Source organism: Castor canadensis, chromosome 13 (assembly GCF_047511655.1).
Source record: "Castor canadensis chromosome 13, mCasCan1.hap1v2, whole genome shotgun sequence".
NCBI lineage: Eukaryota > Metazoa > Chordata > Mammalia > Rodentia > Castoridae > Castor > Castor canadensis.
Genome location: NC_133398.1, coordinates 13,773,734 through 13,788,133, shown reverse-complemented (window position 1 = coordinate 13,788,133; position 14,400 = coordinate 13,773,734). Strand labels below are relative to the sequence as shown.

The window sequence follows — 14,400 nt, the reverse complement described above, 5'->3', positions numbered from 1 at the left end:
ATCTTGGACTAAGTTTTGAAGGATCTTGGGGATCCTGGAGAGACAGGAGAGAGATTGATGATGACTTGGCTTTATGTTCACACGCACCCCAAGTCTCTTGCCTCTATGGGGCCCTCGAAGCCCTAAGCCCTGCCATCCTTGCTTTGTCACTGAACATGTCCTCATGGTTGTTTTGTCAGCTTACCTGTCTTTACCCCTGCTGCCTCCTAAACCAAGTATCCTAGCAGCACAGGTGCCTCATGGCTGACCCAAGGTGATCAGAACAGGACCCACCTTGTCAGGGAAGAGCTCAGAGTGGGGACAGGAAGTAAATGAATAAGAAAGGAATGAGTGACCTTCTCAGCATCTATTGTGACCCTGTCTGGCTGTCATGGGCTAGAAAAAATGTGACAACTGAGTCTACTAGGAAATGGCTGGGGGTAGTGAGGACCCAACCAGACATAATGGAAGCTGGCCCAGACCCGAGCAGGGACCTCAGGGCCTTTCCCGGCAAAGGGACTGCCATCAAAGCTGGTGCTACTTCCAGGAGGAGAGAATTCCCAAAAGGCCCTGTCAGCCCCTGATAGGGATCTGCAGGGTGTGTGAGGGATTTGTTTTCGGCCAGGATATGGGAGTTAAAAATAGACTTCATAATCCCTTGGGTTTTTGTCACACTTGACGTTGTGCAGAGTCCTCCGTTATCTCATATAAGTGGCTCGGCTGCTGTTGACACAGGTGGACTGCCGCTTTCTAAATGAGCCCATGGAGGTATGTCCCCAACTCCTTTCTGGAGACTGCACCCCAGATTTAGGGGCAGAACCTAGGTCTATGCCCCTACCCGTGAATCTGTGATCTTTACTCTTATGAGGAGCCCAGTTTGAGCCAGCAGGCTGCAGGAGAGAATGGAGTCTATTGAAACAATACAGGTGGCAAAGCAGCAAGGATGACAAGAAGACCAAGGATGAATCCAGGCTCTGGGACAAAGGGTCACGGTGGGGTTGAGGAGCAGTCAGAGGCTGTAATCTGCTGGAGTGCGGAGATAGGAAGGTGGTGATGAGAGTGCAGCAAAAAGTACCACTGGGACCCAAAATAGAGGACCTCATATGCTGCAATAAGGATTTGAACATGATGGTGAGGGTACTAGGGAACCACTGAGGATTACAGAGCACAGTGTGGTGCAATGATATGCTCCCTGGCTTTATTACAGGTGTTACTGTTTGATGTTTGGTAGAGCAGTCTCTTCTAAACCCTTAGAAGACACTCTGCACATCCCTGCGTCTCCTTCTAGAGGGAGGACCCTGTTTTCTGCTGTCTTTGGGTTCTGAGAGGAGGCAGCTCTGGGGCAAAGTCTGTCTCTGTTTTTTCCTAGTTTTTAAACTAAGTACTTTGATTGTCTTTCTGTTTGGCTTCCCCATGGTGGGAGGAGTGAAGAGAGCGAGGAGGTGGCAGCTAGAGCTCTGCTGAGGCTCTACTCTCCTGCCTGGTTCTGTGGAACTTCTAAGATGCTCTAGTGTGTCTAGTGTATGCTCCCTACCTGACAAGCTCCTGGACTCCTGGATCGTTTTCCATTCCTTCCCTGCCACCTGGAACCCTCCACTTCTCTAGGCAGCCTGTCCCAATCTGCCCAGCAACACTGGCCTCTCCTTTGCACTTGTCAGTGCTCCTTGCTGTCTAACCCCAGGCTTTTATTAGCTCTGCTGCTTCCCCAGCTGAGCTAAGGGTCCTGGTGGGGCAGAACTGTGGTTAAACCAGACCTGAACTGTTCAGAATATTAGAAAACTCAGGTGCAATCCGCCCATTTTACATCCGTGGACCTGAGTTCACTACAACTGCATGACAAGTTCATGGCAGAGCTGGACTCAAACCTGGACCTCTAGCCCCTTCTCCGCTTCACAGAGCCACTCTGCTTCTTAGCCCAAGAGCCAGGGATTCCCAGCTCTGTGAGAACCCTGGTTTTGTAGCCAGGCTCTTTCTGGGGCTGGGAGCCAGCAGTGCCAAGTGTTTGGGTTCCCAGCACGGGCTCTGGGCGTCAGCGTTGGCTTAGTCACAGGGATGAGATCACTGCTCACCTCTGGATGGGGGACAATGCCAAGGTTTCAGAACTTTCACTGGGAGCCTCTTATTGATGTGTGTGTGTGTGTGTGTGTGTGTGTGTGTGTGTGTGTGTGTGTGTGTGTAAGAAAAACAAACCTGTTGGTTGGGACTTTGTACTTGGCCCATGAACTGTAGGCCTGGGGAAGCTACTGGGACATTATAAACTCTTGGGCTGTCCCCTCTCACAGAGCCCCAGGAGAGGGGATCTATGTCAAGAAAGAGCTTGAACCAGGGCTGAAACCTGATGTCTGTGTTGCTGTGCCTCATACTGGCTGTGTGAGTCTGAATAAGGTGCCTGAGTTCTCTGGGCTGAAATAAAAATACAAGCAGCTCATGCTTCCTGTGGGTCAGGTTCTTAAGGCTTTCCAAGCATTAGCCCATTTGATTCTCACAAAAGACCTGGGGGATCCTTTATCATTTCCAGTTTGCAGATGAGGACTCTGACGTCCAGAGGGAAGGTGGGACTTGCCTCAGCTCACCAGCTGGGAAGGGGCAGAGCCAGGGTTTGTGTGCTAGTCTTCCCGACTCTGACTCTACAGTCTGCTGGATCAAGCGCTCCACATCTCTGCTGTCTAGCTTCTTGGCTGCCTCATGAGGGATTGTGAAAGTATATATACAGAGAAACCAAGTGTGATTAAGCAGGCGAGAGTGGGAAAGGGATGAATGAGAGGTTGTTTATCCACTAGCATCCTTCTCTATCTCCCCACCCAGTACTGTTCTTGAGCAGACAGAGAGGAGGAGTGGGGGGAGGGGACAGGTACAGCTGGATCCAGGCTCTGTAAGAGAAAGTGCACATTAGAAGGTATGACTTTGCAGCTGCAGCCAGTCTGTCCTGAGTTCATCTCTTTCCATCCCCTGTAGCTCCCTGGCTATTTTGATGTTGGTGTTAATGTCTTTCCTGCCCTCCAACAGCAGGTGCCTTCAAGGAGTCACCAAGGCCATTCACTTTGAGTGGAGTGACCAGTAAGGTGATGATTCAGGTTTGGAACAGGGGTCTGTTGATGGCCACTGACTTCTGGGCTTGGAGTGGAGGAGGGGGAGAGCCAAGTAGCAGAGGAGCCTGGCAGAGCAGAGAGGCTGGTGGGGGTGGGGAAGGGGAAGCTGTGCTCCATCTGACAAACCTGGCTGCTGCACCTACCAGCTGACTGACCTCGGACAAAATTGCCTCACTTCTGAGCCTCCTTGTTCTCATTTATAAATGGGGGATAAGAATACCTGCTCCTCCTCTGAAGAAGGGTGGACACAGTGCAGATCTGCACATTGTGACCATGAGTGTTTTTGTTATTACTTATTATTTGCATTATTATAACCAAGGGCCTTTAAGAAGACCACTTGATAGTGGTCTTGGGATACTAAGCCCCTTTCTAGAACTTGCTGCCTAAGGTGAAGGCAGTTCTGGGTAGGGGAAGGTCTAAGTTAGACAGGCTGCACTAATTATTCACTTCCTTTTCTTGTAAAGCAACCCAAGGACTCAAAACTGCCAAATAAGAAGGTGTCCGGATATGGGATTTTAGGGGCGTGACTTTGATGAGCAGGCAAAGAGGTTAATAGAGACAAAGTTTCTTTAAGGCTTGAAGTTTTTCTCTTGCCTGCATCCGGTCTGACCTCCTTCCCCTAAAGGTTTGTTGCTCTGAGTATGTGTTGAAGCCATCCTGCTGGTGGGCTGGTGGAGGCGGAAGTTCTGCTCCTCCTCCCCTTTTCCCTCCTCAGCATCCACTGGGAAGGTCAGCTCTTACAGAAAGAGCTTGTGTAGTCTTTGGAGAGGCTGTGTGTAGGTGTAGACAGCAAGGGTCTGTGGGGGTGCAGGTCAAGGGGGCTTCCCAGAGGATGTGGCCCTAGGACAGCTGCCCAGGTTGCTACCAACGGGATTGCAAAATCGCTGGGTTCCTCACTACTGCCGTTGTAGCTGGGTCTGCCAAGATCCCCAGGCCTGGCAGGCAAGACCCTTGGGGAGGCGTGGAGATGCCATCCTGCCTCCTTCCCCAGTTGCTCTAGACATTGCTTGAGTCCCTTTTATCTTAAGCTGACTCTGGGGTGGAGAGAGGAACATGGGGGAAGAAGACGTGGGTTTGTCATTCCCATCGTGTGCCTTCAGGCAGGTCAATTCACTGGCCTGAGTTTCCATCAAATGGGGATAATCGTGCTACCTACGTCACCGGGGTGTTTTGAGACTTAAGTGAGGCAATGCTTGCAAAGTGCTTATCACAGAGCTGGCACGGGGGTAATTAGAAACCGCCCTGGCAGGGACACACCTCACTACCCCTGCCTCCCCCCCCACCACCCGAGTTCCTGTTTGTTGTTGACATCCTCTTCACCCACTAGCGAGGGATTTTAAGTATTTATATCCTTGCTGGAATTTCTCTCCACATTGTCTAGTTAATTGCATAATTGAATTAAGGCACACAATTTCACTTCCTTTCCAGTACAAGGGCAGGAAGGAGCCCGCTGCCCTCTTCACTGTGATTGAGATGATTACTGACATATCTGCTGATGAGATGGCGCCTTCCTTCCCTGAGAGGCCCATTGCCTCCTGGAACAGCTCCACACACCCCATAAATCAAGCAGCAGCCACGTGCTTGAAACATCAGTCTTGCTGGCGGTGTGATGGGTTTGGCAACATGTCTGTTTCAGCACCACCTTCTTACTTGGGCCCCATCTTGCCCGCTCACAGATGGATGGCCGCAAAGACTCTTTAAATATATAGAGCAAATGACCCGTGTACATGTTTGGGAAGTGCTCGCCAGTAGAATAGAAATAAAAAAATGAAGGAGCAGGGAGAAGGCTTTGGATAGAGAGGAATCAGCAGTGCTTCACGCTTTAATGGTGTTGGCGCTGGCTTTTGCCCTGCCCCTGGTGGCTCTTGGGTGGAGAAGCAGAGTGGACAAGGAAGGGTATGGGGCTGAAATTGGTGGCTTGGGGCCTGTGAATCCCTGCCCTGCCACTTAGTAGCTGAGTGAATTGAAGTAGCCACTTAGCTTAGCTTCAGAGCAAGGGACCCAAGAGAACCTGCTTCATGGGAGCGTTGTGAGAATTCTGTTTCCCACAAGGCCTGGTGCATGGTCAGTACTCATAAGTAAAGCCACTTATTTGTACCCAAGGATGTTAAAAAAAATCCTCGCAATGTTCTTTACCCCAACACCCTTCCCATCCTCCCTTTCTCGCTTTCTCAAAAGATAACAACCAGGACCCAGTGCTTCCTCTCCCACCTCTGCATTCCTTTTGGGCAGTTCCTGTACCTGCAATGTCCCCTACCCTGTCTCTTCCCACAGAGTCCCTCCTCCTTCTTTCAGAACTGATCCCAAGCACTGTGGCCTCTGAAATTTTCCTGTAGCCTCCCACCCCCTCTTAAATGCCTTGTTCTGTCCTTGGTATGTTGAACATCCACAATCATTGTTAGCCCAGGTGTGTTCCAGACCAGGTAGGGTGGTAAGGTGCTTTGTAGAAAGGAGTTAGTAAACGGCTGCATGCTTCATGTCCAACTTGTATGGTACCAATCCACATTAACAGTTTAAAGGCTCTGAGAAGTCCTGCCGTAAAGAAATCTACTGACTTTTGTTGACCCCAGAATTCGCCAAACCTCTGCCTCTAGATACTTTCTTCTTGGAATGCCTGTTGACAGGCTCTGTGACACCCTTGAAGGTGTGGTGTTATAGGCCACTTCTATCTATAGAATGGTTTGATATCATTTCTTCATGTTAAAATTAAGGAAGCCAAGGCCCGGAAGGCTCAGTAATTCCTCCAGATACACCAGTGATCTGTCTTTCTGTCACACCATCTGGGATCCACTTGAAGGTCCTCCATGGGGTAGCCACAAAGAGCAGGTGGCCAGGAAGATCAGGGTGTGACAGGCAAAGACCCGCTCTCCAAGAGATTTGGGCTTCTTGAGGGAATGAAATGGACACATGGAGTAAAGAGATTTACTGCTAACTGCATCCTGAGCCCGTGTATCACTGATGGCCCAAGGCCCTGTCCTTTCCCTGCCCAACGAAGGACCCAGTATCCTGAAATGAAGGCGACTCAACTCCCACCCCACCCCTGCAGATTCCCATGGTCCTACTGTGGTTCCCCTGCAGGGATGCAGTCCACAAAGGCAGCAGCAGGGAAAGGAAAAGTTGTCTATTTATCCAGGCATATTCTTCCCCTGCCTTTCTGGGGGAAAATGCTTTCTTTGAGATTTCTCTTTTATTATCTGAAATTCTCAGGGGAGCAATTACCTGCCAGTGGGAATTATCTGCTGTCTTTATTCTAGTGCCTGTCTGCCTGAGTTCCTCCTTGGAGTAATTGATTTTGGTAATTCAGAGTGGCTAATTCAGAGCTGTTGAACGTTGTTTTAGGAGAGGGTGCTGTTGTGGAGGCAAGGGAGTGCCCACAAAGGCCTTTTTAAAGGCGTTGGTGGCTGGCAGATCTGCTAGCGATGGTTGGAGATGGATGGTGGGGCTGGAATGCTGACTATGGATAATGCATTTTTTTCTTTGCATTTTTCCCCTCTTGCACTGACTGTGCGTGGGTTGCACAATGCTTTCCTGCCTGCAACCAGGGCAGATTTGCTTTAGGGAAATATAAGGAGGTGAAAGGCAGGTTCTCAGCTCCCATGGACTTGGCAGTCTTGTTGCATTGATTCCAACCTGACCCTGATCTTGGCCCTCACCCTCTGTCTCCTAGGGGGCTAGAAAGGCTGCAGAAGCTCCTTGGAGAGCTTGAAGAGGAGAGCAGCTGCTGCTACTCAGCCTGGCCTTGCATCTGGGCAGACCCAGGTGCTGACTTTGGACCTGCCACCCATGGCACTGCCATCCCTTGAGTGGGGGAGGGCAGGTCAGGGCACCTGACTCCATAGGGCTGGAAGCATGAAGGGTAGCCCTCAGTGGGGAGGCTGGTTGTGACTGCAGAAGCTTATCTGCTTAGTGGATGAAAAGCCAGTGTGTAGGCTAGCAGAGTGGCTCAAGCAGTAGAGCCCCTGCTTGGCAAATGTGAGGCCCCAAGTTCAAACCTCAGTACCACACACAAACAAAGCCTGGATGTGTGTGTGTGCATCCCAGAAATAGTCCCTTAGCAGACAGCCCCAATTTGAAACAGCAAGTGTTCTGGATGGGGGAACAAAAGCTTGGGCTAGAAGACCCTCATCTTGGGGTTCTGTGGAGTCCTCCTTCCTTTTACCCCTACCTTTCCTCAGCAAGGGAAAAGAACCTTCAGGCCCATGAGGCATGGCTTTGGTCCAGCCCAAGAGAAGGCTTGCTCTTTGTCACAGTGAGCACTGTCCCTGGTAAGGCCTGGACCCTGCGAATCCTTCCATGACCTCTGGCCTGAGTATCACGTGACATTTCCATCCCTACTTCACAAATGAAGAAATGGAGCCCAGGGCAATTTGTTCCTTCAGGGAGTGAGTGATGATCTGGGCTTCCTGCTCTCTGGATGGACAGAGTAGGGGTTGGGAGCTCATCAGGTATCCAGTGGAGGGGAGAATTAGGGGAGGGGGGCCGGTTCTCTGGCCTTAGTATGACTCTTAGCAGGAGTTGGTGTCTAACCATCTGCTCAAATGAGACCCTTCAAGGACTGGGACCCTTTGTCACCTTGAACCACTTAGCACCGGGCTTATATGGGGGTCAGCCAAGGCTCTTTTAGCTATCAGAGACCAAATCCCCTCTACCAACTGGTCAAAGTATGGGACTTTATGGTCACAACCTGGTATCAGTCTGTCTATCTCTTTGTCTCTCTCCTCCTATATTCCTCCCATTTCTGGGCTGTTTCTCCACAGAGCTTGAAATAGAAAAAGGAACACACTTGGATGCTGACCTCAGAAGAAAGGGGAGCAAACACAGGCAAACCCAACAAAAGACCCATAAACACATAAAGCACTTGTTCTGAATGGTTGTTAAATTAAATGGAGTTTTGTAGAAACATTTTTCTCCCAAGAAGGAATTTACACGTGGGCACGATATCCAGATAGAAGGCACTCCAGATCCCATAAACTAAACGAAGCAGACCCTGCGTACCAAGACAGGTTATGCACTCACATCTGGGCCCAGCAGAAAAGGGTCCCCTAGTCTGGTGGCAGGGGTGGCGGGTGTGTGTGGGGTGAGGTAGGTGGGGAGGTGGGGAGGGGTAGGTTGCAGGTACACCATTCCCAGACCAGTCTAAGTTTTGAGGTTATAAAAGTACTTTTTAAAAATCTTATTTTTAAAATTTATCTCTATTATTTATTCATTTATTTTTATTTACTATTTTTCACTGGGGGGTACATTGTGACATTTACAAAATATATCACAATATATCATAGTTGAATTCATACCCTCCATCACTCTCCTTCATCCCCACTCCCTCTGTCCCTGGAATAGTTTCAACAGATCTCATTTTTCCATTTCTATACATGTGCACATAGGATTTCCAGCATTTCACCCTCCTACACCCTTTTCTTATATCCTCCCCCTCCCACTGGTACCAATCCCCAGATAGGACCTGTTTTGCCTTCTGTTCTCTGTTTTTGAAAAAGCAAAGACATTTTTATTTGTTTAAGAGAGCCATAAAAGGTGTTTCATTGTGAGATATATATATGTACATATATATATATATATATATATATATATATATATATATATTATAACCTGAATTGGTTCATCCCCTCTATTTTCTTCCTTTCTACTTTAGTCCCCTTCTTATGGTGATTTCAACAGGTTTAAAAATTCTATATTCATTCTTGTTTAGGAAATGCATCAGCCATATTCCCCTTCCTAACTTCCTTATAGAAGTGCTTTTAACTGGGCTGGGGATGAGGCTCAGTGACAGAGCACATGCTTAGCATGTGTGAGGCCCTGGGTTTGATCCCTAGTATTGCAGAGTGGCAGGGGGGGGGCGGTGCTTTTAAGGGGTGAAAACAATTAGGTTGAACCTGAATAGTGTTGAAAGCTTCTTCCTAACTTTAAAGAGCCAACTACATATGTTTGGAAGCTCTTCCTGACCATATACCATATCATCCTCTAGAACCAAGAGATAAATTATAATACAAAGCTATGTGATGAAGGGTGGTTGTTGGAAGGTGTGGTGCCTGGCCCTCTGAGGATAGTGAGGAGCCTGAGAATCCTTTACAGTGACAAGAATGAGCTGCTGTCTGTGGTGATGGCGTTGACACGTGTTTATTGAGTGTCTACCATGTGCCAGGAACTGTTTTAGTGCGGACGGAGATTTTCACCCTGGGCTACATAAGGCCAAGCTTCTGAAAGAAGAGATGTTGGAAAAGGAGCCAAAGGCTAGGATTTTTCTTAGTAAGGATTTGGTGAGCCTTGAAGACATTTTTCCACTTGGGTAGAGTGTGGTATGATCCCTGTAGTGATTTCATAAGCTCTTCTAGGTCATGATTCCTGTGGTGCCCAAAATTCCACTATTAACAACAGATTCTTTTTAGTTAAACTTGCCCTTTCTAGGTGTTACGTACTAACAGGATACTTTAAGCCCTTCCTAGGTTGGAAGTTATTTGACTTTTCTCCCATGATAAGGCCCTTAAAAGATAGACCTCTATTCAGGGTGGGAATGGGAGTAGAAGGAGTTAAGTTAGGGACCAGGATACAATACCACACCGAGCTGGTAGTGGAAGTCAAAGTCTGTTCATTGCACATCACTGCGCCTACCCCACCCTGAGTGCTAAACTTAGCAACAGTCAAAAATTTTAGTCATCAAATCCTTTCTAGTGGTCATTGTTTTCCAACTTTGGATCCTAAAGGCAGAGCAAGAACTAAAGTCCTTCCGGGATCTGACCCCCTGCTGCAGACTTCCAGATTTTTCCGCTCAGATGGGCGGCTCCTACTCTGGCTGCCTGGGCCGGCTGCTAGGATAGTTGCCAGAGCCCTGACCAGACTCCCCTTCCTCCCACTTTCCCAGATGGAGGTAGGGTTATAGGCATCCACCTGGTCACCTCTGGCTCCTAGGAACCCCTCCCCCACTGAAAATGCCAGCCACCAACTGGTCAGCAAACATGGGTTCCCCGTTCCCAATGGTGGTTAAAGGGGTATGTGGGCTCAAGACCAGATAGGACAAGCTGTTCTTTGCTATCTTTCCCATCTGTAAAATGGGATAAATGTACCCACCTCAGTGGTTCCTGGAAGCATCAGTCAATGGTCACTAGCTCAAGACTTGGCACGCAAAAGTTGCTCAGCACCTGGGACCCCTGACACTGTGATGTTACTGCTCTGCTGGGTCACCTTCCCCAGGCTGAACACTGGTCTTCAGCTGCCGGTCCTTGCCTTCCCAACCACTGCGCCCTCTGGACCCTCGTGGTTGAGCGTCTCTGTCCATGTCTCCTGACTCCGAGCGCCCTACCCTGGGTACCCTACCAGCTTTCACCTGGCAGCCTGCTCTTTCCCAGGGTGTCAGCATCCCCTGAACCCAGGCTACTCCTTTACCCTAACCTGCTCTCCTGAGTGAGATGGAGAGGACTGACATTCACTGAATGCTCCAAAGTCACATCTAGCTTCCAACGTGGAAGTTCTTTTCTTTCTTTGCAAACCACATCCTCCATGCATGGCCTGTCTTGCCAGTGAAGGCTACACTGCCCAGCCCCAGCCAGGGAACCTCAGCTGGGTGGTTTCCCTCTTCCCCATCCCTTCCTGCCACACCTTCTCTCCTGTGCCCCTGTCCCTGTCACTGACTGCAGGGGAAAACCTAGCCACAGCCTTCTCTTAGTTGTTTGCCTGCTTCCACAGTGCCCCAGGGAAGCTTTACAAACCTGAACGCTGTCATGGCCTCCCACCTGTTCTCCGGCCATGCCCTTATTCTCAGGCAGAATTTCCCTGCCTGGAACCTTTACAAAGCCAGCAGAGGCGCAGACCCCCATGCAGGGCAGCCCCTGCCTGCAACCAGAAGAGCACGGCCCTTAGTGTTTCTGACCCTCCCCTTGGCTCCTTGAGGATGCCATACACTTTACAGCTTGATTGATGGAAGCTCAGCCTGGAAATCTGTAGACTTCCAAGCGAAGTGCCTGGGCTGACTAGGAGGGTCACCTTTCAGGCTCAAAGTGGGTGTCTCTACAAGTGTGAGGTCTGAGGTAGGTGGGGATGGGTCCCTAGTGCCTGGTGCAAGGCCGAGTTCTACTCTCCCCAGCTCACTGTCTATGTGGTATTCTCTGACAGCCGGACAGTCTGGTCCATGGCCAGCAGCCCTCCGCTGCCTGCTTGCTGGGCGTCTGCACCCCAGACCGCCTCTCAGCAGGTGGTATTTCCACTTCTCAGGACTGGGACTGCTGGGTGGATTGAGCAATGGTGAGGGCAAAAGAAAAACAGAAATGGACAAATAATAATTAACAGATGTCAGTTGTTAAGCTTAAAAAAAAAATAGAGTGCCACCCTGCCCCTCTCACCAGGAGGAGGCCAAATGGTCACCTTACCCCTTGGGAGAGACCATTTCAGAGCCAGTTTGGGATAGGTTTGGCTGAGAGGGATAGTACGTGGAGTGTGTGGGGAAGGGGATGAGGATAAAGCCATCCTGGGGCCATGGCTTTCATTTGCTTTGATTCCCTGGGGGTTTTCTTGGAGTGAGGGCAATGGTAAAGGGGACAGAGAGGCTTATCTGTGGAGTGTCACTGATCTGCCCATTTCTTGCTCCCCTTCTTCATTCAGGTCCAGGCAGCTATTATAATTTTTTTAACTTAGAATTTTCTCATATGCTTACTTATTTTTTTGTGGTACTGGGGATTGAACTCGGCCTCATGCTTCCTAAGCATGCATTCTACCACTTGAGCGTACATACCCCCAGTCCTTTTTAGATTTTTTTTTTAATAGGGTCTCTCTAACTTTGCCCAGAACTGGCCTCAGCCTGTGATCTTCCTATTTTCACCTCCCATGTAGCTGGAATTACAGGCATGAGCCACCTTGCCTGGTCCTTTTCTTTTTATTAAAAAAGCACTAAACACCACAAAAATAAAGATAAAATAAAATACAAACACTAAACAGAATCCTGTGTGAACATATGTATGAATATACTATAACACTGTGTGCCATTTCTCCTCTCGAATCTGACTTCCGGTTTGGCCACTTTTTCTGACATAAGCCAAAACTTAGTTTCACCTATATGAACTTATGATGGTTAGAAACCTATTTATTACTTTTAAATATTTTCCCCAGTTACAGGAAATGGTAGAGAGTACAGGGAGGAGAAATGGAGCTGTCATAATCCTAGTCTCCAGCCCATTCCTTTTCCATGGCATGGCTCAGAGATCCAGAGCCTGATCTGGTCCCCTTGGTAAACTTGAACTGTTCTAGAAACATCTCTATGGTTTTTAAACACTATTTTTGTGTTTCCCACTGGACCAAAAGCCCATAAGGGCAGCTCCCTGGCTGGCTTTCCACCATTAACACTTGCCCTAGGTTCTCAGTAAATATTTGTTGGAAGAATGTACAAATAAGAAGACGATTTGTCCTCCAAGAGGCCAAACCCTTGGCTACAATGGTTCATCATCTTGGTTTGACCAGAATGATGGGGGTTCCCACGATGTGGGACTTTCACTTTTAAAATCAAGATGGTGCAGGGAAATAGGAGGGTGTGATCATTCTGTCCTTGGCATAGTGTCCATCTTTGAAGGACTGGGGCTTTCAAGGTCATGATTCCATTTTATATTTGCAGCCTTAAGGCAGAGCCATGGGCAGTCCCGCTCCTGAGAGAGAGTGTGTCCGGGTCTGGGGGTGTGCACAAGAGGCACCTGGAGGCTGCTGCCCTCACCTGATCGGTCTGCCTCATCTGGGCCTTATGCAGTCCCTGCTAGGCAGGTGGCCAGCTCTTCTCACACCCATTTTGCAGATGATGATGGCTTGGCATGCCCAAGATCCAAGATCCAGATTGCCAAACCAGGGGACTTACTGTGACTCAGCATGGTCAGTTCTCACCCTGTTGCTGAGTTATGCAACCCCCAGATCCACGGTGGTGGTGCCAGACCAAGGATGGCTTTACCTAAGTCTAGAGGCCTCTCCTGAGGGTCTGGAAAACCTCAAGGGTAGATTTCAAGCTTCAAGGCTTTGCATGTCCTTCACCTCCGTGGTGTTTTTTTTCCTTTTTCTTCCACATCCACATATTCTCTCAAGAGGGCAGCCATTCACCATCCTCTTGTCTGCCTGGCCCAAGTGCAGTTGGTTCTGTCTACACTGCAGTCTCCAGACAGCAGCCTCCAATGTCCTGGCCCACTCTCTACCCATGCACCTGCTGACCTGGGTCAGGTGTCATCTTCCTCTGAAGCAGCTTTCCAGGCAGAGTCCATGGCACTCTGCCCTTGTGTGACAGCTCCGGCAAGGCTACCTAGGGGCAGGAACTGGTGCTGTTTCTAGTGTAGGAAGGATCCTAAAGGTTGCAGAATTAACTGAGGGCGCTGAAGTAAACTATGGCTGAATTCAGGCTGCACTGTTACCAGCTGACCTCTGAACCTCAGTTACTGCTGGATCGCTGGGCAAATAGAGAGGCAGGAACTGATTTGAAGCATTTAGCACAGTGCCAGGCACCATCTCAGTAATTAGTATTAATACACAGTGGTAGGTATGGATTTTTGTGATGTGCAACGTTTGGAGTGTGAAGAGTGTATCCCTGTGGACAGACCTCCTAGGCAGGGCTGTGAGCCCATCATTTTCTGTCCCTTCAAGGATATGGATGAGGGACCGAGGTGGGGAGCAGCCGTGCTTTGACACCCAGCCCTGCTGTGATGTACTACATCCCTGGCTCCCCCAAGCCTAGATAAGGAAGAGCCCTTCCTGGCTGGGGACTTTCCCTGTCCCCGGGGCTTTCCCTGATGACCACACAACACCCCTGGGAGGCAGGTACTATTTTTATCATTTCCCCCCATTTTACAGAGGAGGAAACTGAGAACATTTGCCTGGGACCCACAGCCTATAATGGCATAGCTGACGTGGCTGCCTCAGAATGGCTGGTCCTTGAGTCCATTTTAGTGTAAGGTTTGGGTTCTGTGTGTCAGGGGGTGGAGCCTTGCGGTGTGGATTCTGTTTGGGCTTATGGAATGGCAGGACTAAAGAGGGCAGGAGGGCTCTTTGTCTTTTTTTGTTTGCTTGTTTTAAATCATGTCTGCTTTGGATTCTGAGTTGTTTCCAGAGGCAGTGATCTAAACCTGACCTGCATCTCTATTTGATATGACCTGTAAGATGTGTGTGTGTGTGTGTGTGTGTGTGTATTTGATTTTGCAGTTCTGAGGATCCAACCCAGGGCCTCACACTTGCTATGTAAATGCTCTACCACTTAGCTACATCCCCGGACCTATTTGTTTATTTGTTCATTAGTTTTTGTAGTACTGGGGCTTGTAACTCAGGGCCTCGACTGCTAGGCAAACACCCTACCACTGAGCCACTC

At 49.2% G+C, this 14,400-nt stretch overlaps 1 protein-coding gene across 5 annotated transcripts in view; it reads left to right on the top strand.

Moving 5' to 3' along the window:
• Dab2ip (DAB2 interacting protein) overlaps positions 1 to 14,400 on the top strand; it is a 184,863-nt gene that overhangs the window by 29,622 nt on the left and 140,841 nt on the right. The window lies entirely within an intron of this gene.